The sequence below is a fragment of the Haliotis rufescens genome, unplaced genomic scaffold (assembly GCF_023055435.1).
Source record: "Haliotis rufescens isolate VD_foot unplaced genomic scaffold, xgHalRufe1.0.p SCAF_1, whole genome shotgun sequence".
In the NCBI taxonomy this organism is placed as follows: domain Eukaryota; kingdom Metazoa; phylum Mollusca; class Gastropoda; order Lepetellida; family Haliotidae; genus Haliotis; species Haliotis rufescens.
The window spans coordinates 62,712,147-62,729,691 of NW_025963779.1; the positions used below are offsets into that span (position 1 = coordinate 62,712,147).

General features: G+C 39.4%; 2 long non-coding RNA genes across 2 annotated transcripts; one reads left to right on the top strand and one right to left on the bottom strand.

Moving 5' to 3' along the window:
• Positions 1-8,585: 8,585 nt before the first annotated feature.
• Positions 8,586-9,955, bottom strand: LOC124112541. The gene is made up of 3 exons (XR_006857626.2): positions 9,809-9,955; positions 9,015-9,164; positions 8,586-8,653 (listed from the first exon to the last, which is right to left on the bottom strand). It is a non-coding gene; the product is annotated as an uncharacterized LOC124112541 (long non-coding RNA).
• A 2,881-nt stretch (positions 9,956-12,836) lies between these two features.
• Positions 12,837-14,172, top strand: LOC124112540. Its single transcript, XR_006857625.2, has 3 exons — positions 12,837-12,976; positions 13,365-13,519; positions 14,087-14,172. It is a non-coding gene; the product is annotated as an uncharacterized LOC124112540 (long non-coding RNA).
• The last annotated feature ends 3,373 nt before the right edge of the window (positions 14,173-17,545 follow it).

The following is a 17,545-nucleotide window of genomic DNA, read 5'->3' on the forward strand; positions in this document are numbered from 1 at the left end:
ACATGTTTACCATAAAAACGTTTTCAAAGCTTTACTTTAAAGGTAGTGAAGTAACTATTGCCATGGGATGGTTACATAATCGATTTCAATTTCTCTATTTCAATATGAGTATGTCGGGGAAAATGTGTTTGACCAGAAAAGAAGTACAGGATATGATTCTCTAGACACTACTATTTCATAGAGGAATATATATAAGCGATTCTTCATTATGGCACTGGCGTATATGTTTTGTGTTACACACTTAACTGACACCTTTATTGTGAATCTAAAATAACACCTTAAACAAATACAATACCAAAAACACATAGTATTAATAGGTCTGTAAACTAATATAACATATATGAGAGGGGATTTCCTTGCGAAGCCGTGAGGTATGTTATTTTATGATTCCTGGAGACTTTCATAATTTCAAGAGGTCAGCGGCAAGAAAACGACCTTCATTCTTATCAATTATCACCTTAACTTAATGAGACATCAGACATAATCTAACGTTTTACTTTGTGATATGTAAAGTGTTATGGTATACATGAGTGAAAATAGATATACAGAGATAAATCATGTTATATGTTAATATTGCGCCACGCCTGATGCTCTGAATGGAGTTGGGGGCACGGGTGGCACAGTCGTCTAAGGCGCCGCGATTCGCTGTGCAGAGTTGCGTCCCTTGGGCATGCCAGAAACCTATGGTTGTGGGTTCGAATCCCGGTTGGCCCCGATTATGTTTCTAGGTTTGTCAGCACCATACCCGTGCTCGGGGGTTTCACCGAAGTGGTAAACGTCTGAGACCTGCATCACTTCGGGCTTTCCACCCACATTAAGCTGACACGCCGCGATGTAACTGGAATACTGTTAAAAGCGGCGTTAAACCAAACTCACTCAATCACTCACTCTGAATGGAGTTGGGTCACAGTGGCCAAGTCGCCTAAGGCGCCACAATCAGCAGTGCAGAGTGAACACCACAACCGTGTACGTTGATAATCACGAAAGTGGTAAACGTCTAAAGCCCTCATCTTTTCGGCTTCCATCCCACAAAAAGCCGACACGCCGTTATATAATATACATGTACATTCTGTCGAAAGCGGCATTAAGCTGAACTCACTGTGATGTGTATCTGAGATAGAGATGGAATGTTGCTGATAGCGGCGTGACCCACCAGGAGAAAAGGGACCTTATGGGTGCTAGGATACAATTGTGTTATGACGCTTAAAGACGTTTGACGTCAACTTACTTCAGTGGAAATCGGCATGTGTGATGTTATGTATCAGTGTAATAAATATAAACTGAAGCTTGTGAATTGGATTTTTGCGTTCCGAAGATGCTGTAGTTTTAAAATAAAAAGAAAAGTCAAAATGTGATTTTTCACCCCTTAGGTCCCTATTGGTCCCATTTACTGACATGCGCAAGACCAAACAACTGGCATTGCCCACGTCAATAGACTGTATTGTGGAGGGAATTTACAGTTGTTCGTAGATAATCGCATTCGCTGTTATCTATACAAACATTGCTCAGATATAAACCCGTGTGAAATCAACCCGAATATCTAATTCAAAACTACCTAAAACGTGACAATGTATGTAGATATAACTGCAATGTGGGGAACCTATTGGTCTTGTCTGAAAGATAGGACATACTGTGGTGCGGTTACAGCGATGAAATCTCATAATTCTAAACCCATCTTTTTATTAGTTGGTTTACGGTTATCAAACTATTGCTCAGTGCTCGAAATATATATAAAAATAGAATTTGACTTTTTAATGTTATTTTTGGTAAGAATACACAGTAAGTAGGATGAGAAAAAAATATCAATTTTCGAATTCCCGATCTCCGTTGTGCATTGTGAAATGTCACAGGAATGTTGTAAATCATCACTGCCATTGTTTTAGAAATGAAATGCGGCACTCGTTCTATAGAGGCTATTTTCGCTGTCGGCAAACATTGGTCTCCTATTTATTGGCATGGCTTTCCGTCATCATATGGAATGATCACTTATTCTTTCTAAGGGTCCATTGTAAGCTTTCGACTGTATCATAAACATGTGTTTTCTCCAAATATGTTAACCACAACACTTTTTGAAAGCGTTAGTGGTGGGTGCTACCGTTAGAGCAGTGGTTTCCCTTTTCGCGAACCCCTGGTGTCATCACTAATTTCAGAGACCCGTCTTATAAGTTTTATCACTAATTAGCCTTTTACGCGCAATGAAAACTCTTTCGACAGATGTACGAAACTCATAATACTCAGGCTTTGGAGTTGCTGCATTTTATTTATACTGCTCAAAAGAAGTTAAAGAACACCCGATTCTTTTATAGAAATATAGTTATATAATATATATTACTATAGTTAATCTGTCTAATCTGTCATGGCACGACACATTAACTACGGTATTGTGAAAAAACTTGGTGTTCTTTAACTTCTTTTGAGCAGTATATAGTCTACTAATTAATTAAGAAATTGCTGAGCAGTTAGTGAAGAATATGACAGCTTTGTGGAAGTCGGATGAGAATTGTGTGAGCAATTTATAGAGACACCGTACCTTTTCTATGATCATATGCAAAACATGTATCCCTGTATATCTAGTGTTTCGAAAAGACCAGGTGTCCGTGAACAGACAAAACTCTTTTCTTGGTACAAGTGACACTGGTCTGACTTACACGATAAAAAACAAAGGTCACAAATCAGGTAAAGATAAGCAAAGTTAATCACGGAGAGACTCCTGAGAAATCAAAGGCTTGTGTCCTGTCCCATACTGAAGCACAGGTGGTGTCTCCTTTGCTAAGTGACTTTGTTCGAAATATGCCTTTGTTCAGCAGTGAATGGGTACCCGGTAGAATGAGATGACAATGTGTCTTTTACCCTACTAGCGCCTCACAGGCACCATGGGTTGTACACCAATGAACCGGAGTGCACGCTGATCCATTTACCGGTGTAAAACTGTAACGCTTTTAGCATGCTTTAGGGTGTGGATGTGGTGCATTATTAATATGCACATTATTATTATTATTGTTGTTATTATTATTAATTATAGAAATATTATTCATGAAGGTACACATGTCACGGGCTGAGTTTATTCGTTTTACCGTTCGTCATAATACATGTGTTTTTAAAGTACATTATTTCTTGCATTTATAATATTTTCTGTTTCAAATTAGTATTATGATAAAAATATAGAGACATCAATAACAATCGATATCATAACGATGTGGGATCTGCTCGTGTGTATGTCCCAATCATGGCTATTGAGGCACTGTAGAAATAATGGTGAGTCGCACTCGGATTGATTGAAAAGCCGTTTTGGGAACTCGTCGGAACTTTTCACTGAATGTGAAAAATATTTTTGAAGAAGTATATATCTTTTCTCAATCCCACTTTTGTCATTCGGCGCTGCGAAATATCTAGTTATTACATTATACTTATGTTCAATAAATTCAGAGAGAAAATCACTGGATTTTAATGTGACGTAAGAGAGAGAGAGAGAGAGAGAGACTGTGTTGGGGATCTATTTGCATCAATGAAAATATACAGAATAGCCGATATTATAATTGCATGAATCCTGATTTTATTTGAAAGTTATTAATGTAATTCCTTAATTCCATAAATAACACAACATATATTATATACAGATATGGAGGAGTCCCCAAGGTAAAAGGATAGTCTTGACGGTTTATACTTACAAACATATTGAAATACGGTAATGGATCACAGGGATACTTTTCAAACAGAATCTCTAAAAGGCAAAGTACTAGTGAACCGACTGGTTTCAGCTGATTGCAGAACAAGGAACTTTCATTCACTCTCTGCTAGTCGACTCTTGGGGATTCCGGGTCAGGTTCTTTCGTTTTACAACTGATCCGGGTTAGAAATGCAACCCATGCTTGTCGCAAGAGGCGTCTAAAGGGATCGGGTGGTCAGGCTCAATGACTTGGTAGATGCATGTCATCGTATCCCGATTCATCATTAATTCAGTATTAAGGCCCCAGGACCACGTACAATAAATACAATGATAGTATTTCGAACACGAATGCAAAAGCAAATATTTACAAATCTGAAGACTGGCATACTTAATATAATCTGCTGAACCTTCTAGACAGTATATACGTCGGAGGACTGCAGGATTGTTATCAAACTATCCCTTGGATTAGTATGGACATTGAAAAATGGGAAAATATTTTGAACGAATATTTACATATGCGGGACATATCAATACAAAATGAATTTCATTTTCAATTACATGTAAGTTACATACTGGACAACACGGTATGTTGTCGATGGCCGCTCGCCTCCCTATATCAAGCATAATTTTCAGTTCACCAATTGTTAATATAGTTAGCATACGTCTTTTTTCTTATTTTATGTTTCCTTAATATACTTAACAAACATGGTTCTAATTACTGTAAGCGAAATTCTTCACAGTGCCTTTTATTCCAGCTGTGAAAGACTCACACTTCAGAATACCATGTTTGTGTATGACGATCTTTAACCCTACGGATACATTCAGTCAAGAACCTATCAGTCTTACCAACACCTTGAGACTCGCAAACAAAACCATACCCAAAAGAAAATAATACTAGTATATTCTTGGTATTTGAAGCCAATGTGTTTTCTCCCGATTGCTTCTAGTTTAACTAAAATATCGTAACACTGCCTTGGATATTTGTCTTGAGACATACTGAGGAGTTTTAACCAATATTTCATACATCTTATGAAAGTAGCAGCAGGAATACCAAAGTGACCACATTCCACGAACACTGCAACGTGTGTAGCCTTTGAACCAACTCCCAAAACAAATGTGCAAAACTGTGCTTGAAACGTTCGAGAAACAACCTTACTTAACACCCCAATTCTCTGAACCATATAAAATAATAGGTTTGATCTGAAGGTGAAACATTCAGAACAATACCTTTGGAGAAATATTTCGCACTTTATAACTCAGCTGTTTCATAGGAAACATGGCTTCACTAGCTTTGGACACCAATGTCTGACAACACAATCTATTTGAAAAAATAATTCCTAAATAGCTATAATATGTAGAAACCCTGACAGACAAGTCCACCAGCATCCACTTCTCATAATTTCTTAACCTTCAATTCTAATACAAAAAAACTTCAGTTTTGTCGAAATTAACTTTTAAACCCCGCAGTTCGAGGACCGTATCTGAAACAAATACACAAATCATCAGCATACAAAAGCAAAAATAGTTCCATAAAATCCTGATGAACAAAGATGCCTCTACCGCCAAACCGTTGGATATCATTCTCCAACTGATTGGTAAATACTGAAAAAAGGAGGACTTGAAATACAGCCTTTTCTAACACCACTGAAACAATTGAACTAATCCGATATACTGTTCTTTGAAATTTTAAACGAAGATAAAGTTTTAGAATATATTAAAATATCTTTTATAATAGAAAATATTTTCCCATGAATTCCAAGCGAGTGAAGGACAAAGCAAAGCAGATTAACCGAATCGAACGCCTCCTGGAAAACTACAAAACGGCAGTAAAACTTTCCCTTTGATTTCGATAAATAGTTCTGAACTAGTGATTGCAATATATAGAGGATATTTCATGTGTCGAGTGAAATATCATGTTTCTCTCACCGAGTGACGGGGGGAAAGGAGATATTTTCACGAGTGGCCTATTTATTATATACTTTTGGTGTAGTTGTCTGCAGGAAGATTGAATTATTTCATTACAAATGTAAAACCTTCAAGCGTAAATTCTCCCTACATAACACACATGGACGGTTTTCCACCCCCTGTAAGTACGACTAAAAATGTAGTTCCGTCTTTGCTAAATCTTAAAAAATATAAACAAAAGTAACCAAAAATATTTGATGTCACTAAAATTCTTTAGTATAAATTTGAATATGATTATATACAAAATCAACTTCATCAAAAAATAAATTTCAAATCAATGAGACGGTTATTCGAAGCGAAAGAATACACGCAATTCAAGTAACAAAATGGCGCTTTGCGAAACGTAAAGTATCGACTGACAAATCAGAAGAGAAATTCACAGTTTAATACAAATCATATTCAACAAAATAACAAACGGTAAGAATCGGTATTAACTACATAAATGACCATCTGTCATTATATGACTTGTCAACGTTGAACTGACGTAAATCAACAGTTTGTGTACGAGCTGTCTCGTGTAGGCCATCATAGTTCCGTCAACGTGTTATGTTCACTGCAATGAAATATCAGGTGTTATGTTCACTGCAGTGAAATATCAAGTGTTATGTTCACTGCAATGAAAATATCACTTTTCTCAACTTCAGAAAACTCAGTCTTTCACACTGAAGTATATAATAAAAACATATTGTCCACTGTAGAATACCCCTTACGGAAACCTGCCTGACATTATGGAAACTTATAATATAACTCAACAAACTGTTTCAACCTGTTATTTAGAACCTGCGTAAGAACCTTGCCACAAATATCCATAAGCGTGATGCCCAGAAAGTTATTTACATCATGGATATATGGAAATATATTGCTTTTTGACCCCTCATCCAGAAAAGTACCACACCTGAAAATATTGATAAAAAGGTAAGAAGACAAGGAATTAAAACATTACTGCCATATTTTAACATCTCTGCTACTGTACCACCAGAGCCTGGAGCCTTACCACACATCAGGGCATCAGTAGCATATACAATCTCATCAGCCGTTATATCATTGTTAAGTAAACTATTGATATCATCATCACAACACATGTTACAATTTCCAACATCAAAAGCATGGTCAGTGAGGACAGTTCTGCAAAACATAACAAATTCACCATCAGTCACAACATCAGAGATATTTCAAAATCCCGTATCCCGATTGCGTATACCACTGGATTGTCTGTTCTAGACTCGATTATTTACAGACCGCCGTCAGAAAGCTGGCATAATGCTGAGTGCGGCGTTAAACAACGCACAAACAAACAAACTACTGTCGCGTTGTTTATAGCCTTGTATGATCCTTGTGCATATTTGACCCAGCAATTTGCCAATCATGAACCTAGGTTTGTTATGACAATAACCATTGCTCCTGGGTATCACCAAAGTGGCCAAGGTATGAGATTTATCTGTTCAATCTTCGTTAGACGCGAACCGACTCATGTAACATTCACAATAAGGATGCCAGCGCATATTTGAGATCACATATCCGGTTTCGTCGTGATAAGCACGACACATAAACTGAGTCAAATTAGAAAGTTCACAACCGTTCCATCTTGGCAACTTTGCAAATAGGGGGCACGGGTGGCCCAGTTTGTCAGCACCATTCCCGTGCTCGTGGGTTTCACCCCACATAAAGCTGATACGCCCTGATATGACTGGAATACTGTTAAAAGCGGCTTTAAACCCAACTCACTCACTCACTCACTCACTTTGCAAATATGACATAGGAAAGTGGAGACGGAGGTACAATGCCATTATTAACCATTCCCGCGCCAATGGTGTTGTGCCCGTGCTATTGATCAGCTCATGTGGGCTGTAGTGCGCTTCACGGGGCCATTATCGCACTTAATCATGAAAACTACCTGCTATCAAAGCTCTTTGAACTATTTCGAATTTAAGATTGAGAAGTGCTGACAAAATGTTTTAAATTCTAAAACACATGAAATCGTTTGGGTGTTCTTATATAATGTGTTTGTGAGTCCAAAATAGTTTTCTTGTCTCATCCTAACCGAGAAAGAAAGTGTACAACTCTCAAACAGAAATCCCAGATTTCCGGAAAAGTCAGATAAATTCACGGAAGAGTGATGTTATTATGTTGCAGCGGTTAAGAACAAAGCGACATGATGACTATCTGATTATCCATTGGTAACATAACGTCATCAAAACACTATCAGTAAAGTTTGCACGATATTTTATACATTTTGTTTATGCATTAAATGAAAGTGAATGGGGGCAGAATTAAGTCCCTTGTGCGTGTCAGGAGCCTATGATCGTGGGTTCGAACCCAGATTCACTCTGATCATAATCCTTGGTTTGTCAGCTCCGACAATCCAACGTCTAAGACCAGCACTACTTCGGAATTTTCTCCCACATTAAGCTGACTCACTGTGATAAAACTGTCATGTTTGTGTATACGATATGCATATAAAGTCAACTCACCGTGCTTGACCCTACGATTCTCTTTTGTTGGTTCATAAACAGGCGCAAGATGTGTTCTATACAACGGCCGTGAAATTGATGTTCAAGTATGTGTTTGTTGTATATAGTAATATTCCACCTATATAGTTGTAAATACTGGACCAGACAATACTCTGATAAAAGCATGAGCATCCGTCTACGCAACTGGGATTCAATGACATGCATCAACAATATGCGTAGCCTGACCACCCGATCCCGTCAGTCGCCTCTTACCACATGCATGGGTTGTGAAGAACAATTTTTACCCGTATATTCACGGCGATAATAGTGCTGACCATAGACTAAACATATGATTTGTACTTTCATAATCTAGTCTGGTTAGGTTAAATATATTATATTAAGTACAGATACTCCGCAGTCATGACGCAGGACTTACGATTGTTTCCATTTCCTTCAGAAAAAACATACGTGTATGTGTCAATTGAGCACAAGATGAAACAGGATGTTATTGGTATGTTTATTCGTTATATATTTTACAGTCTTGACTTCTCCAGCTTGACTTCATACCAGACTGAAACATATCAACAACAAATTAGAAACAAGCCAAGTACAAATATTTGTCATGTATGTGAATGGGAGAATGGAGGTGTATCACCACAGAGTGTGTTAACATGTTTCATATTTAACTGGGGTGTCTGATGTTAGTTGTTCGAGCTGACCTCGCTGTTTGGATTTTCATCTTATTTTAAGCTTACAGGCTTTTTTATATGAAATATATATGAAAGAATCAGAAACATTTTACATCATAGATCTTTTGCTAATATTGAGTTTTTTTCTGTCATGGCGTGTCAGCTTAACAGCCCTTTGTGTCGCTGGTCGTAGACAAGCATATCTCTTCGTACAAATACAATTATAATACTGTTATATCCTACCTCACAGACCATGGGGGTGGCATTCACACTCGTCCAGGTGGTGGTTGCAGTTGACGTTGCCGGTACAGTTGGTGCAGAGGTCGATGCAGAAGGAGTGGCCGTTAGAGCCGGCAGCAGCACAACCATTTCCGCACGCCTCATGTGCTGCGTCTGTCAAAAAGGTAAAGTCGATTGAAGAATACATCAATGCCAGAGATTCCTCTGTCCTCAAGAGTGCTGGTGTCTGCTGGTAGTTAGATTAGAACCCAGTTTAGATTTCCAGTGTGGGTATACAATGTAGTGTAGAGCTCGTGTTTGGTTTCACTTGCCACCATATGATTGGAATAAAGCACCGTATAACCTCACCCACTCACCCACTCACTCTCTCTCAAACACAAACTGTAGGATTGCGTATCAAATTCACTAAATGTATCTAACGTACGCACGTGAAAACGGTGACAGTTGTAGTCTTGATAACAAGGAACGCGCTTCGGTTTATGTTTGGGGTCTGAACACATTTTTCCAGTGTGTGCAGTTGTGACAAGGAAGATCGAACACTTACACGTTACAACCGGCAGATTAGAAAGGAAAGCGTCACGGAGCTAAATATGAATGTGTGTACGCCACTGAGTGATCCAAGGCATGTTGTTGTAACAGGTTATACTTTGAGGATATCTGTGTGCCAGTGGCAGACATTTCCAGTGTATCGATACTGAATCCCTATCAGATCCCGCGGTTGTCCGGACACCGAGATTAGTGCGCCGTTGAGATAACTCTGTCACTTCCGGAATTATAAAATCATTAGAAATACTTACGGGAGGCAACCAGAAGAGTAGCGAACACAAGAAGGACAGCAAACTTCATTATTATTTTGATGAAACTTTACCCGTTCATGGTACTTATATAGTGCTTTCATAAGGCCCCGCTCCTACAAACAGATCAACGTCGTAGACCATGGTACTCCAATCACATACGCAAATCATCACAGGCCCATAGTACAGCTTAACTTTTCTGACGTCGCGATCTTTGATGTGCGTCTTAATGCCTGCCTTATCGCCGGGATCTGTGTGTTCTCACGAATTATTGTATTTGGACAAAGATTAAATACCTATGTGATCTTACTTTGGTTGAACTTATTCATTTGGGAAAGACACATAATACACAAACCTTTGAGCAAAAGAAAGTATACCGAGTTTGTTTTATGTCATTGAAAATTAAAAGAACTATTGTTACATTTGATCATTTTTATTTGACCATCACTCATACAATGTACCAATACTTATGATGTACGTGTTTTTTCAGTTTGGTCATTCCCGTGACACTCGCACTCATCTTTGTGTTTGTTGCAATGGGCGTGTCCTGTACAGGTCGTGCAGAGGTTCCGTGTATTTCTGTAGCGCCATAAGCGATACCGTTTGTGCTGTCTTGAGCTGCCTCTGTCAGTGAGATAACTAGATTTATGTGTTTAGTAAAGGACAAAAACCTATTTCGAGGTCCGCCCCAATTACCTGATTCCCTGGGCTTACATTCTTAGTCAAGACCAAAGGAGGAGGGTTTTATCAAACTTATAAAACATAAGAATCTGAAACAACATTTTTCAACAATTGTATGTTTCAAACACACTTTCTATGAACCTCAGAAAACGTGTGTCATATATCTAATACGTCCCATTTTCTTCCTGGCATATCCAATCCCCCACCCCCAATACCACCCCATATGGTCATGTAAATGTACAAATGTTATGTGGCATGAGGTGTCATGATAATTCTAGTTGCACATTTTTTATTTGGCAAAACTAAAATAAAGGAGTGTTGAGCAAATATAAAACGTTAACGCCAGAGGAAAACCAGTCTCGAAACACAATCCACAGGGCGTACAAGGCAAAGTAGCGTTGAAAAGTTTATCAATGGATCACCGAAAATCAGTTATGACACCAGCTTTTCGCGAAACGTAACTTCTAAGCATATCCTGCCCAAATGGATACTTTAATGGCATGGGCTTAACTGTTTTCGTCCACACACGAAATATTTTTAAATAACGCTATAAATTACTTGAATAAAGTTATAATGAGTTGAATGTTGTGTCATGATACATGTACTTGTTGACACACATTTAGGTATTTGCAAAAAAAAACCATGTGTAAATGAAGATATTATCATCCATGGGCGACATAGTTTGAATTTTGAGTTTTTGAAACAAAAAAACCCATTTGTTTCCTTAGTATATACCCATGAAAATAGCTTATGAAATTTGTAAATACCTTTGTACGAAAAAGACTTGAGAGTTTCTAAACAAATCGGTCTTAAAATTAAAATGGGACGTGTTATCTCATGCTGGCGAACATGTTCTCGAAAACGAGATTCTTAAAATCTTTGTGATTTATCAGCGCCTTTGTAGCATCATGATTCTCCCACAAGGCAACAAATAAGAAGGCTGTAAGTTCGATCCCATTGAAATAAAAGTAACATTTGTTGTTTGAGTTTACATCATTTCGCTCATTTCCTTAAGATAGCCTTGTAATCAGCTTGATTGCCTGGTCTGTTTTCAGTCACCTGATTGTCTTGTTGCTTAACAGGCCACGGTCTCATGGCAGGAATAGTTCTGGGCGGCGTCAGACAACACATACACATCTACGTACTGATACAAATTGTGTGAGTGTCGGGTGCTTGCCCTTTCTCGCGAACACCTGGTGTCATCACTGATTTTCATTGATCCATTCATATGGCTTTCACCGCTGTTTTGAATTTTACGCTCAGTGGAGTCTGTTTCGGAGGATGATTGAGACTGGTTGTTTTCTGGCGTAAACGTTTTGTATTTGTGCAGTTTGGGATAGGGGACTTTCTATAGAATATCTCTAAAGAATATCTCCCGGATAGAGACCAAGATGAAACGGTTGTAAAGTTTCTAGTTTGACTCACTAATAAAAAAAACAACTGGATATATGGCCTCTAATATGCCCTGACTTGGTGAATGTTACGTGAGTGGGTTAGCGGCTAAAGCTAGGTCTAACGAAGACTGAACAGTCAGACATTTCACGCCGTATATCGGCTGAAAGTTGGAAGAAAGACAAAAGTGATATATCCTATGCCTTGTCCACTTTGGGGAAACCAACGAGCATGGTTATGCTGCTAACAAACCTAGGTTCGTGATTGGCATATTGCTGGGCCAAAGATGCACAAGGATCGTACGAGGTTATGAATAAAGCGACAGCTGTTTGTTTGTGCGTTGTTTAACGTTGCACTTAGCAATATTGCAGCTATAAGACGGCGATCTGTAAATGATCGCGTCTGGACCAGGATACGATTACATGCGTCAACCAAGTCAGCGAGGCTGCCCATCCGATCCCGTTAGTAGCCTCTTACGACAAGCATAGTCGTCTTTTTATGGCAGGCATGGGCTGCTGAAGACCTATTCTACCACGAATCTTCACAGGTCATAAGTATTTATCTGCGCAGTCAGGATACGATGACATGCAACAACCAAGTCTCCGAGCCTGACCACGTGCATCTTATCCCGTAAGTCACCTCTCACAACAAGCATGGGTTGCTGAAGAAATTTCTAACCCGGATCAGTTGTTATACGAGGAAGCTAATCCAGAATCCCCAGGAGGAAGTGAATGCAAGTTCATTTTAAAGCATTCACCCTGTAGCTAACGCCAACTGTTTGGCATCAAATGTGTTTGTCTGTATAATACTGTGCTGCGCTGTAATATATGTGCTTGTGTTTTTACACGCACAATGCGCATGGCTTCTTTTGACGTCAAACATGTCTTCGAATGTGCATAGTGGCAAAAATAAATATTAATCATTATTGAATACCAAAGTTTAACAGGGCAGATGTTCGCTGATAAACAGCCTTGACTGTGACGTATCGACCTACTTATACACGCACGGCTATATAAGGTCCTGGAAACACTCCACAGCATAAAGAAACCATGAAGTTTGTGATTGTCCTCGTGTTTGCCTCTCTCCTGGTCGCCACCCGTAAGTACAGTATTTCATGTTTTCCCACTCACACCCGTCCCGCCAGAGAATACCCAGCTCTGTGTAGTCGTTCAGTTGGCATTGAATCTCGTTTACCGACAGCACCTCATCGTACTGTATTTACTTACTTCGAAATAACCTCAATTCATTGGAGATTCATGGAGGAAGAATGTGTCATAATTGGCAGTCGTAAGATCTTGTAATATGTATTTTGACTGCTATCACTGGATCGTCTTTTGTCAACTTCGCATCTTATTCAAATTCATTTTCTTTCTGTTGATATTGATATAAACGTTGTGCTTTGGTATTTCTTATATAAATATGCTTCACTGTTTGCTTTCACGTTGGTAGTATGTGTCCATGAACAGATGGAATTGTTTCTTTGCAGAGGCAGCCCAGACCTCTTGTGGCAAGGGGTGTGCAGACTCAGGCTCTAACGCCCACTCTTTCTGCGAAAACCTCTGCTCCAGCTGTACCGGCCATGTCAACTGTAACCACCATCTTGACGAATGCGAGTGCCACTCAAATGACCATACTCACAAGGTACGTATATAATATCTGATCGAATCCTAACACCGTGCTAAGGTAAAGACCTACGAACTTGCAATGGGCAGCGTTACATACGAATATGTCACACCGACGTGAAGGCGATCTGTTACCATCCTTTTGTTCACAGGATATACTGGCTTGATCGGCAACATCTTCTTAATAGTTGGCTATCGTCAACAAACCCGCCCTATGTTCAAGGATTGGATATTATGTATTTTGATATAAGATAAATGTTGTATACATATACAGGTGATTGCTTAGATAAGACCCTTGTCGCCCTCAAAGTGGTGATAGGTTATGTAAATGGCTGTTGAGTATGATGGGTGAGAATACTTACTCCTTTCCCTGAGTGATCATGAATGCAATATTTGACATATGTGACAAAATAACACTTAAAGGTTGCTGAGAAAGGACAATTTGGTATAATATATGGACATTAAGAAAAGTATCCTGAGAAGTCAGTCTTGTCGCTAATGGATTCTGGAGCATATTTACGCTATGACATCTAATTAATATATCATAAAAATACATGACAATAATAACGATTTGTATTTGTTTTAGCCATGAGCGCCGCCATCAAGCTGCAGGATATGACACTGTGACTGTGGCAAGGAGGGTGTTTGTCAATAAAGTTACTTCAGATTGCAGTCGTGTGTTTAGTTCTCGTCATTCACCGTTACTTTAGAATATGTTGATGTTGAATATGTTAACATACATAGCGACGTGTGTGTGTGTGTGTGTGTGTGTGTGTGTGTGTGTGTGTGTGTGTGTGTGTGAGTGAGCGCGCGCTTGTGTCCGTCCGTACTTACCGGTTTTATAGTGCTGGGAGAGTTATATCCCATTCATGACGAGCACGACTCAGAGAAACAAGTACCATGTTTTGACATATTTTGGATGAACTTTCGCTCTTCGAACAGAAGCTCCATCAACTGGACCAGGTGATGTCCCCCAACGATACCTAACGCTGCTAAAACATTTATGTCTTAATATTGAGTAGAGTGTAGATTTTTCGAGGATGAGAAACAGTTGTCGAGACTTGATGTGCTTTGGGAGAAACGTCGAGTGTAATATTAAGTGAAATATTTAACTAATCACACCTTTCTGGGGTGACAACGGTATGTTGCAGGACGAAGAACGAAGTAATTCGCCATCAAGCTAGTGAAAGAATATGTCTTGCTTCGTGATCCAGTAATTCAAACGAAAATGGCGAATATCGAAACAGATCACATGCATTCACTCTGCATTATTGTTGATGAACTCAACATGACCACATACACAATGGTACCAAAACACCAGGCCAATATAATATGTTAAGGTGTGGCTGGGACATTTCTTCTACTTTAATGTGGAAAACTAGCATATATGGATAAAAGACTATGATTTATGCGGAGCAAACATTTTTGTGTGGATGGGTTAACCATTTTTATTTAATTCTCATTAAATTAAAACATTTATGTTGGAAACGGACAACAAATCTAGGCAATCAAGGATCAGCTGTAATAATCGTTGCTGAGTAACAATGGTAGTCTGTGGCACGAAATCTATCAAGTCACCGACCCTGACCACTCGAACCATTAAGTTGGATCTTGCAAGAAGCATATGTTGCTGGGGACCAATTTTAACCCGGACTCGCTCTCGGAGGTTTGTCAAGTCTAAGCTTACCTTATAAACGCCGAGTGATGTAATCCTGTTGTTTTTATGTCGCAGAATATCCTGTTATCCAAATATGACACAGGAAAGTGGTGAAGAAGGTATAATGTCATTGTTGCAAAACCATTCCCACTCCAGTGGTATTGTGCCCGTGCTATGGATCGGCTCACGTGGTCTCTGGTGGGCTTCACATCTCGTCTACCGTATTTAAACATGGAAATTACCTGCCACACAAAGTTCGTTGAACTTATTTCAGATTGCGAAGTGGCATGATTGACTCAGTATATGGGTGGTTGCTTTGCAAAAAGAACCTGTTCCCGAAAATGCTGACAAAAAGTTTCAGATTCTATAAAAGATAAAATCGTTTGCTCCACATACAGTGTGTTCTTATATAATGTGTTTGTGTGTCCAAAGATTGTGTGTCCAAAGTTTTCTTATCTCATCTTAACACATTCGCCACCATTCGTGTGTTTCCGTAACCTACAACAAGGCTCTACCCCTCTCGAAGGCCGATATGTGTCGAAATGGCGCAAGCCAATCAGAAAGCGTCAGGATTTGAGTACTTTGATCAATATAACCCCGAGTAGTGGAATTAGGTTTGGCAATGTGCGTTTGTTTAAAAAATGTGGCAAAATGTAGATGAAGATTTTAATTAACGGTGGTAACCATAGTTTGTTCCAAGTCCCAAGCACGAGAATCTGATGGCACACAAGTTCAGTAGCGTGTATGGCCACCATGTGCGTTGACAACTGCCACAAAACGCCTCCTCATTGACCTGGTGATGCTTGTGAACACATGATTGGGAAGACGACGCCATTGTTGCTGCAAAATGGTACCAAGATCTTGCAAATTCTGTGGAGAATGCGCAGACTTCTGCCAAGAGCATCCCAGACGTAGTCGATGGGATTGAGGTCGGGAGACCTTGACGGCCAGTCCATGACGTTGACTCCCGCATTCTGAAGGAAATTCCTTGTCAGAATTGCTATGTGGGGTCTGGCATTGTCGTGTTGAAAGATCAAACCGGGTCCATGTGCTGCCATAAAAGGCAGAAGTTCTGGTGCCAGTACCTGGTCGCGGTAAGCAGCAGCGTTGAGGTTGCCACGGATGACAAGAAGCCTGGAACGTGCATTGCCACAGAAAGCACCCCACACCATGACACTTCCGCCTCGAAATCTGTCAACTACGTGTACACAACACTGGGCGTAACGTTCATTACGGCGCCTCCACACCCTCGCCCTACCATCAGCAAATCGATGATTAAATCGGGATTCATCACAATGTGCCCACAATTGACGTTGACGTCTGTGTAATTGAGTCAGAATCGGCCCGCAGTTCTCAGACGGTTTCGAACAGTTTGCGCACTCAGTCTACCCCTAAACAGGTCATTTCTGGTTGATGTAGCTGTCAAAAATCAGTTACGGAGGTGACGTAAGACAATCTGACGATCCTCTGCATGTGACCCCGTTTGCTGTAGACGCGTCTGTAAATCATAAACAGTCCGTCGACTACAACCCATCGTCCTTGAGACTTCAGCTACGGACGTTCCCGTCTGCAACATGCCGATGGCACGTTCACGTTGCACATTTGAAAGGCGTGGCATGACAAATGGCCGTAAAGACTTTTGTTTTCTTGTGTTTTTCTTTTTTTTGTTAATGACTGCTAACAAGTATGGCTGAAAACACGTGCGGTATTATGGCCACGTGACCAGTTGCACGTGAAAAACCACTTTTGCCACTATAGTGGCAAAATTTAATTTATACCAGCTAGCACTGACATTTAAAGACACAATCCACTTCTACAACTTGTGTATTAACAATGATGTTTGTCTTCGCTTTATTAGGTATTAAAGGATGGTCAAGTGTAGATGGATTATTAATACTTTTATTACATTCACAATTGACAACTGAATCATAAGGATACTTGTTGCTAGAAGAAAATCGATTCCTCACTAAATATTCAAAACTATATGATGTTTCATGGTATACCACAAATCATAAACGCAAGGCTATATGAGATTCGAACGAATTATTTCGTAATTTGTAAAAGAAAGCCCTCGAATGAAGGAAGCTATCGTAAAATGATCGAAAATTGTAATGAGATATTAATGTAATAAATATTATGGGTTAGAAATCACCCTGATGACGTACATATATTCTGCTTTAGTATGTTTCTAGTATGAGACTAACATGCTACTCCCACACAATTTAATCACTTAAATGCCGACTATACAAAAGCTATTTATGGTATATCCAGCATATATTTTGTACTCAGCTGTATGTCTTTACCTCAGTTGATAAAAGTACCTTAAGCTTGAACTAGCTTGTTTGTTGTTTAACGCCGCACTAAGCAATATTCTGCCTCCATGACGAC